At 46.6% G+C, this 8789-nt stretch overlaps 1 long non-coding RNA gene across 1 annotated transcript; it reads left to right on the forward strand.

The window, feature by feature from the left end:
- Positions 1-2138, forward strand: LOC132447838 (uncharacterized). The gene is made up of 2 exons (XR_009523223.1): positions 1-64; positions 1629-2138. It is a non-coding gene; the product is annotated as an uncharacterized LOC132447838 (long non-coding RNA).
- The last annotated feature ends 6651 nt before the right edge of the window (positions 2139-8789 follow it).

Here is an 8789-nt window from a genome sequence, read left to right on the forward strand (position 1 = left end):
GATCTATGGAGGCCGAAAGGTGGGCCCCGGCTATCACTCACGCCCGCGTCGGCTCGACCAATAGGTGAGTGGTTGATTTAGCACGCCGCGGAAGATCCGATAAACGCTGTGGGTGGAAAAGAGATCACACCGACAAACCCTCCACCAAGTCTTTAAAAAGCGTGTCACTGGAAAAAGGTGGAAGGAATACAAGCTGTGTGTGCTGGAATGAGTGGAGACAACACAGCTTAGTGAAATGTTCCGTTCAGGACATGTTTTGGGATTGTGTTTGAGAGGGCTGGAGTGGTGTGACCTCGTTCCGGCGTTTTTTAACCTTGATTGGAGAGAACAATTTTCATAATAAGAACTGTAATTGGATCCTGATGCGTGAGGTTTTTTCTCACCACTGACAATGAGGCACATGTAGATATAGTGTCAGGGAGATTGCCAATTTGAGCAGAAATGTTATAAGCTAAGCTACGCTCCTTTGTTGATAGCAATTTCACGTTAAAATACGTAATACACTTAGTTAATTTATACATTAAATATCGAAAAAAATATGTATGTTGGAGGTGTTGTAAGGACTGCAAATCACAAAATAGATGTATTTGTTTTATATTTGTATGTAAAATATAGATGTATAATGTATAGATGGGTCGTAGACAATTTCTCCTCCTTCAGGGTTGTGTACACTCCCCCGCGCTGGCACAATATTCCATTATATATATTCACCCTTTTCTTGTCATGTCACATTGATTTAGAAGACATTTACTCCCCGGTACGTACGAGACCATGGCAGATTAGATTGGCCTTCACCCCAAAGCTTTGATGCATTCACCCTTCCCGATTCTCTCTCCCTCTCTCTCTCTCCCCCTCTCCATCTGCCTCCCTCTCCCTCCCTCTCCCTCTTCCTCCCCCTCTCTCCCTCTTCCTCTCTCTCTCTCCCTCCCTCGCACCCAGCAGGCGGCTGGCCTAGCTCGCGCGCTTGCTAGCCTAGCATCAGCGCGCCCTGTCCTTGGCTCAACCTGCCCCCTGAAAACGAGTATACATTTGCATGCATTAGCGCTCTCCCGTGGCTAGCCCGCTACCCAGTGCGCCGTCGAGCCTGATTAACGATCCGCGCCGCCGCGCCACTTCTCCCAGCAGCGGAGGAGGCTGCCTGCATCGCGCGCACATCAAACACCGAGAAATATGGGAAGAAAACGCAACACATCGTAGCGCGTGCGTGTGAGTGTGTGAGTGTGTGAGTGTGTGTGTGTGTGTGTGTGTGTGTGTGTGTGTGTGTCGGAACGCATGTATATTCATGCGTTTCGCTGGCACACTTTATTCACGTGCACGGGAAGCGCACGCAAACACACCGGCTAGCCTCTGGACGTCTCATTTTCAAATATAATCACTAAGGCTCTTGTTCTCTCTCTCTGTCTCTCTCTCTGTCTCTTACTCTGACTCACTCTCTTCCTCTGAGAGATTCCTCTGCTTAATAACGAGGAATTTTTGTATGTGATTCTTCCCAGCAACAAATATGTTCTGTTTCTGGCTCCTTCCCCTCATGCTCAGTCCAGCATGTAGACATGTGTTGAAGAGGCTGGACGTCATACTGATCTCCAGTGGTCCACAGAATAAACAGAATCTATTTTCTGTGTATTCAGTGTCCGTGATACAGGTTCAGGTCTGAAGGAGCAGGCAGGGGGTCAGGCTGTGTATTGATCCTTCTGCTGGGAGTAAAACATCTATAGCTGCTCCACGTCTATCTGTGTCCATGCTGGTAGCAGTTGAGCGCCTGCAGTGTTGCACGTGGAGGGGAAGGGAACAATGCAACTAACGGGGGTTAAGCTTTGATTACAGCACGCGGGCACAATAAGCAAACATTCAGCCAGCACGCCAGGTGTGTGCGGTGTAACGCGCTGTCATGGCGTGAAATTCAATACAGTTATTAAATAAAAAAGAGTCGAAATGAATGCATTCTTTGGAAACTGTTCACTGTGTTCGTTGTTTAATCCAATAGTTCATAAATAGTTCCCATAATAATAATGTTCGATGTTGGTGGTAAATTGTGTCTTCTAAAAAAGTCCCAAAAGTGTTTTGTGAATCTTCTAAACTCTGCGTTAGGAATAAAAGTACTGTGTCCTCCGCAATAATAAACCTGTTTTTTCCCGTTATTGTTTTTGACATTCAGTGATCTTGAAGTATTACAAACCACAGGGGTGTGTGGCTAGATTCTTAAACACAGACACACACACACACACGACAAAGACACACACGACAAAGACACACACACACACACACACACACACACACACACACACACACACACACACACACACACACACACACACACACACACACACACACACACACACACACACACACACACACACACACACACACACACGGTTCTGTTGTGTTTACAAGCTGACATTCAACCCAATGCGGAGGAGGTAAGGAAACAAGTGGAGTTCTGAAGAGACTGGGGAAAGGAGGATGGGAAGGATACACGTATCCGTGGAAACCCCTCATCCTCTGTTGATACTTGCCGGAGCTGTGATTGGTGGAGCTCTATTCCCCCCCCCCCCCCACCGCTGCAGGAGAGAGAGAGAGAGCGCGAGAGCGCACAGCATTGTAGAAAAGTGGGGTGAAAGTTGTTTGAGGAAGATTACAGGTATTGAGAAATGTTCCTCAACACCTTTCGCACACACCTGTGGGCGTGTGTGCGTGCGTGCATCGTTACAGTAAATCAACAGTCTATAAGTAGACCCTCAGCAAACCCACGTGGTCAAATGTATCAGATGGTCTCCTGTTCTTGGAAACCTATTGATCAGCCCTCCGTGGGATCTCCGCAGGAGCGGGAACTCCATGTTTGGTCGAATGCAGTTCACCAATGCACACGCTCCATTTACTTCCTGTGATGGCACATTGGAATAGGCAATGGATTTATTAATATTCATGGATATGAATACAATTTGTATTTCCCATCATATCAAATAATGCTTTTGGTAAGGAACGTACATGGCAGCAAATGGAGGACTGGAAGGAACATGATACGCGCATGTCGACGTGCATGTAAGGCATCTCTTTGCACACGTGTTGCATGCATGTTTGATGTGTCCATGCGCTGGTTGTGTGAGCGCATGGCTGTGGGAAAAGAAAAGGCATTGTGTGTGTCTGCGGCTTGTTTTAGTCCTTTGTAGGTGCGTTATGTAATGCACGTACACAGTGCATTGGCCGGAGCTGTATGTTCACGTGACTACGTGCAAATTGCGCAGAGAAAGAAATGTGAAGAAGGGAAGAAATGAAGGATGACAAAAAGAAATACAGACAGACTGATGGAGGAAACAGAAGGATGAAGGCAGAGAGACACACAGAGAGCTGGAGAGGGACATTCCAGACAGACAGACAGGTAGGCTACAGACAGAGGGATGGAGAAGAACATGCCAGACAGACAGACAGGTACAGACAGAGAGATGGAGAAGAACATGGCAGACAGGCAGACAGACAGACACACAGGTACAGACAGAGCTGGAGAGGGACATGCCAGACAGACAGACGGGTACAGACGCGAGAGTGCAAGGGAACAAACAGACAAACGGTTCAATCCGTAGCATCCTCCTGCTTTATTTATTTATATTTCTCTGTCGTTTCGATGCAAGCACAGTTGCCGTGGCAACACAGCTGTACCAGCTCTCCTCCTTCTTCTTCTTCTTCTTCTTCTTCTCCTTCTTCTTCGTCTTCTTCTTCTGCTTCTTCTTCTCTTTCCAACAAAGCACAACACGGGAAACCGCAGACGCCAAACCCCCTTTTCATGATGATATGCTTTTATTGAGGCGGGATTCAAACCGTCAACTCAAAATAACTTTTTTCTTCTTTTTGTTCCGCTTCATAGAACGCCGTTTCCCTCTGAACCTTAAAGCGTGAGGGTGGAGAAGCAGGGCCGCCTTGTCGACCACCGCCCCCCTTTTCTTTATTCTCCTCCTTCCAGAACCTTGGATTCTGTGGCTAAAGGAGGCCGTTGAGCTGTGGTCGCTCTGTGCTATCTATGCAGAACAGTGTTGACAGAGGTTCAGCATTGTTGCCATGGGGATAGGGGGGGGGGTTGAGGGATATGGAGAGGGATATGGTGGTGAGCGAGGAAGATGGAGGGGGGGAGAGAGGGAGAGAGAGAGGGAGAGAGAGAGTGAGAGAGAGAGAGAGAGACGCATCTATGTTGGTAGAAGGCAGAATTAGCAAAGAGAGAAGGGATAATGTGTTATGTAGGAAATAACTTGGTGACTTTGAATATATTAACACTTTGTGAGATGACACCTGATTATCATGCAAAATAAAGTTATTTGTGAATTAATTTATTTCAATGAACCAGTGTTGCCTTGGGAACTTAAAAATCAGAATTTTAGAGTCATTATGTAAATGTTTTTAAATTAGGACCGCTCTCAAAAAATGGATTATCACACTTTCTTACCCAAGTTGCAGTTGAATAACGGGAATAATGAAATTAGGATGTTTATCTGTTTTAAGAATTAACACGGCCGCTTTTGTTCACTGAACACAGTTGGACGCCTGTGGCTCATTTGGAAAGAAAATTGTACCAGTTATGCTTTGTTTTTGTTTGTGTTAATCAAGGAGAAAGTGGAGCATGGGGTGGTCCGGGTTGGGTTGCCTGTCGGCCCCCACCACCAGCGTCGAGGCCTTTAAAGGCGTTGCGCTGAGCCCCAGTAGGAGACGAGGCTGCTGTGAAGTCACCCGGCGGAAAATGACTCTTGATTTGTGCCCCGTGTTGATTTTCAATCACACAACAAGCGTCTTTTGTGCGCTTATTCGGTCAACGTATTACACAATCCCCAGACGGAGATCTGCGTAGGAAGGGTCAAAAATGTCACAAGAATAAACGGCTCATAATTTATAATCCTGTCAGCATAAGGTGGAATAATAAAGTTGAATCAAGCTTCACGTTTGGCTTTTAAGATTTTAACGTGTCCAGCCTTGTGCTTGTTTGAAGTATGACTAAATGAATTTTCCTCATTACTCGAATGCAGCACATAACATTTCACTATTTTTTTCATTTAGCAGACACTTTTGTACAATGCCACTTTCAACTGCGATCATGCTCCCTGGTGCCCTCCCAGAGAGCATTCACACATGAAGGGTTCAGAGGACGCCGAGCTCCACATTACAATAATATCCACGATAATATCGAATGACTGAATACTAAACACGTTGATAACATTTTTCCGGAGCTTTCCGAGTGCTGCGCCCCGAGGCGTGGCCGGGCGCACAGATGTTTGTGTTCCTACAAAATACCAGATAAACAAACGAAAGACAACAGGGATTTGTTTCCGAATCCAACACCTCATCTGAATGAACGGCGCACGTGTTCTGCTGTTCTGCGTTCTCAGAGAAAGAGAGGGGGGGGGGGGGGGGTCTTGCCTCACACAGAATTCTCCCAACCTTGTGGGGATGTAAAACCCCGTTTTGAGGAGAGCTGGAAGCTTCATGGCGACGCCGCCGGTCTGCTTGCTGTCATTGAGGAGATGATGGTTTTGAGTTGGTGTGCACCGTGGCTCGGCTGGGGGTGGGGGGTGGGGGGGGGACGGGACCGGGGGACCGCTGGTGGGATCTCTGTGGACCCCCCAGAGACCCCACTCAGAGTCGTCATGTCCGTCTGCTCCGGTTCAGCCATGAAGACTCCTGTCATCATGATAAATCTAAAAGTTGGGGTTCAATTGTTGTGTGTATACATGCATGTGCATGTGTGTGTGTGTGTGTGTGTGTGTGTGTGTGTGTGTGCGTATTAATATTCATCTGTTTGTGTGTGTGTTTGTGTGAGGGAAAAGCAGAAGGCTCAGAAACAGTGTGTTGCCAGGCATCTGAAAATGTCCCTGCCAGCTCCGTCACATAAGCACTGCAGTAGTGCAGGGAAGGGCCTGCACATTTACATGTCCACTGTGTGTGTGTGTGTGTGTGTGTGTGTGTGTGTGTGTGTGTGTGTGTGTGTGTGTGTGTGTGTGTGTGTGTGTGTGTGTGTGTGTGTGTGTGTGTTGCCCTATCATTGGGGCAACACAGCAAAAAAAACTGGCAACCCTTATGGGAAAAATGTGTTTTCTCCCATCAACTTGATGTGTACTTCAACTGTCTCCCGATAGTTGAGATACTTTACAAAAACAAACATCAATACTGTATTTGTTTTGGGATACATATTATTTGACTGAAAATGTTGCGATACTAAGAGTTTAAAAGTGATTTTGCTCTCTAGATTGTTGTTTATAATCCCTATTCCTACTCATCATCATAGAGTAGGCCTACTTTATGTACCCCTGTTATTTGGAAGTGACAAATAATTGAAAGTCAACAAGTTCTCAACTATAAGTTTAGTTAGTTTTGCTTACCACACCACACCATCGTGAACACATTTGCTGTTTTTCCCAACATTCACGCGAAAAGCTCAGGGAATACATGGTGGCCCCGTGGCTGGCGATCGAGAACCTCTCTCCTCTAACCGTCAGTCAGAACAGACAGAGACGGAGAGCTGTTTCTACCTTCCTGCCCTGGGAGAGAAATAAGCACCAAGGAGAGTCAGAAAACAGCAGAAGGTACACAATTATAGCTTGGAGACAGTGACCCAAACACCATTATTCTGGCTTTGGGGGTGACAAAGTGGTGCCAAACGTCACTGTGGGTGATGCAAAGTCAATTCACATGGGCTTATATATTTCATCATCTATTTCAATTCGATTTATCCTTTTTATTTTCTTATTTTTATATAAATGTATTCACTATTTACTCTCCGTCTTGCTCAATGTTTACTCAACGTTTACTTAATTATCACCTTTTGTAATATGCTCATCACAAAATATCTCAATTGATTTCTTTGGGATCTCATCTTTAATCACAACGTTAATTAAAACCAAAAAAAGTTAATTAAAAAAAGAGGAATGATCGGAAATGGGTTGGTGTGGAGGATGATGAGCTGTGGCGGGTAGGAGAGGAGAAGGAGGAGAGGAAGGAGGGGAGAGGGAGACCGGGGGAAACGGGCTGAGGGGCTGATTCCACTCTGGTGTCGCTCGTGTTTACATCAAACGTTCTCTCTCGATCTCTATCTCTGTCTCTGTCTGTTTCTCTGTCTCTGTATCTATTTCTGTGTACCTGATCACTCTCTCCTGCTGCACTTTCAAACACTGTACACGCACGCACGCACGCACGCACGCACGCACGCACGCACGCACGCACGCACGCACACACGCACACACACGCACTCAAGTATTTCTTTGCGGAAATTGGTGTCCTGGTTTTGATAAATCAACAAGTTAACTTAGTTCTGTCTGTCTGTCTGTCTGTCTGTCTGTCTCTGTGTTGTTCGTTGCAGGATACTAGAGTGTGTCTGTACACACAAAGGAGTCTGGCCCTGTACAGTTCCACTTCCCTCCCTCCTTCCCTCCCCCCCCTCCCTCCTACCCTCCCCCCTACCTCTGTGTTATCTCACTTTATCTCCAAACACAATACCGAAATGTTTCTTCAATCTCTCTTCACTTTGCCTCCTGTCGCTCCCTTTCATCCTCCTCCGCAATCCTCCCTCACTTGCTGACACACACACACACACACACACACACACACACACACACACACACACACACACACACACACACACACACACCACAACACGTAATATAGCCATGCTCCCATGTGTTCTGCGATAAACCTATTTCACACCTTAGTTTCACTTTTTCCTGCATGGCTGGTAAAAACAGTTGTGTTTATATTGTTTTGCTCCTCATATAGTGTTACGCGTCATGTGTCTGTGCGATGATTGTTATCATCAATATCTGAGTCGTTTGGTAACGGCTGCACCTTTCCGTGAGTGAACAGAGAAAAGAATTGCTGTTATTTTCACAATACCGATAACAAGAAAACGCAGGATCAGGGGATGTTTAATTAACACTCCCACGCCCCGTTTCTCGTTTCGATATTTTTAGGACTACAATGGCCATCCTGTCCGCCCTAATGTTCCCGCTCGGAGGTAGCCAACGCAGACCCAGCGATGCTAAAATGTACCCGCTGCCATGTTTAGTTTGTTCTGTCCGCTTAATGACTGCTATATTCAGAGGCTCGGAAACATCGGAAATCCACCCACCGGATGGACTTTGACCCCCGAGGAAGTCGGTTTAACGGAAAGTAAAGATTTTCACAGGCTCTCTCTCTCTGGGGTGCACGCTCAAGGAGTGGGGTGGTAAAAGAGGGACAATAGATGACGAAAGATGATTGAGAGAAAGAAGGGCAGTAGGGAGGAAAGGGATGAGAAGGAGACAACGAGAGAGAGACAGGAAAGAACGAGAAATGTAAAGTAACGAGAGACATATACTGTATATACTGTATCGGGAGAGAAAGATATGAGATGGAGAGAGCGCGAAAAAGAATGAGAGAGAGGGAGAACAAGATCAGAGTAAGAAAGAGATGGACCAAGCGAGGTAACGAGTAGAGTAGGGTGTATTATATATATATATATATATGTGTGTATGTGTGTGTGTGTGTGTGTGGTGGCAGCAGTGTCGGTGTGTGAGTGGAGGCTTGACCATGTGGCCAGAGCGTGCAGCCCGACTGACCTCCCAAGGGAGAGGCCGCTGGAAAGGCAGAGTTTATCAGACCCGGAGGGAGGGAGGGAGGGAGGGAGGGGGAGAGAGAGAGAGAGAGAGAGAGAGAGAGAGAGAGAGAGAGAGAGAGAGAGAGAGAGAGAGAGAGAGAGAGAGAGAGAGAGAGAGAGAGAGAGAGAGAGAGAGAGAGAGAGAGAGAGAGAGAGAGAGAGAGAGGGGCCCTCTGCTAATGGG

The sequence above is a fragment of the Gadus macrocephalus genome, chromosome 19, assembly GCF_031168955.1.
Source record: "Gadus macrocephalus chromosome 19, ASM3116895v1".
Lineage (NCBI taxonomy): Eukaryota > Metazoa > Chordata > Actinopteri > Gadiformes > Gadidae > Gadus > Gadus macrocephalus.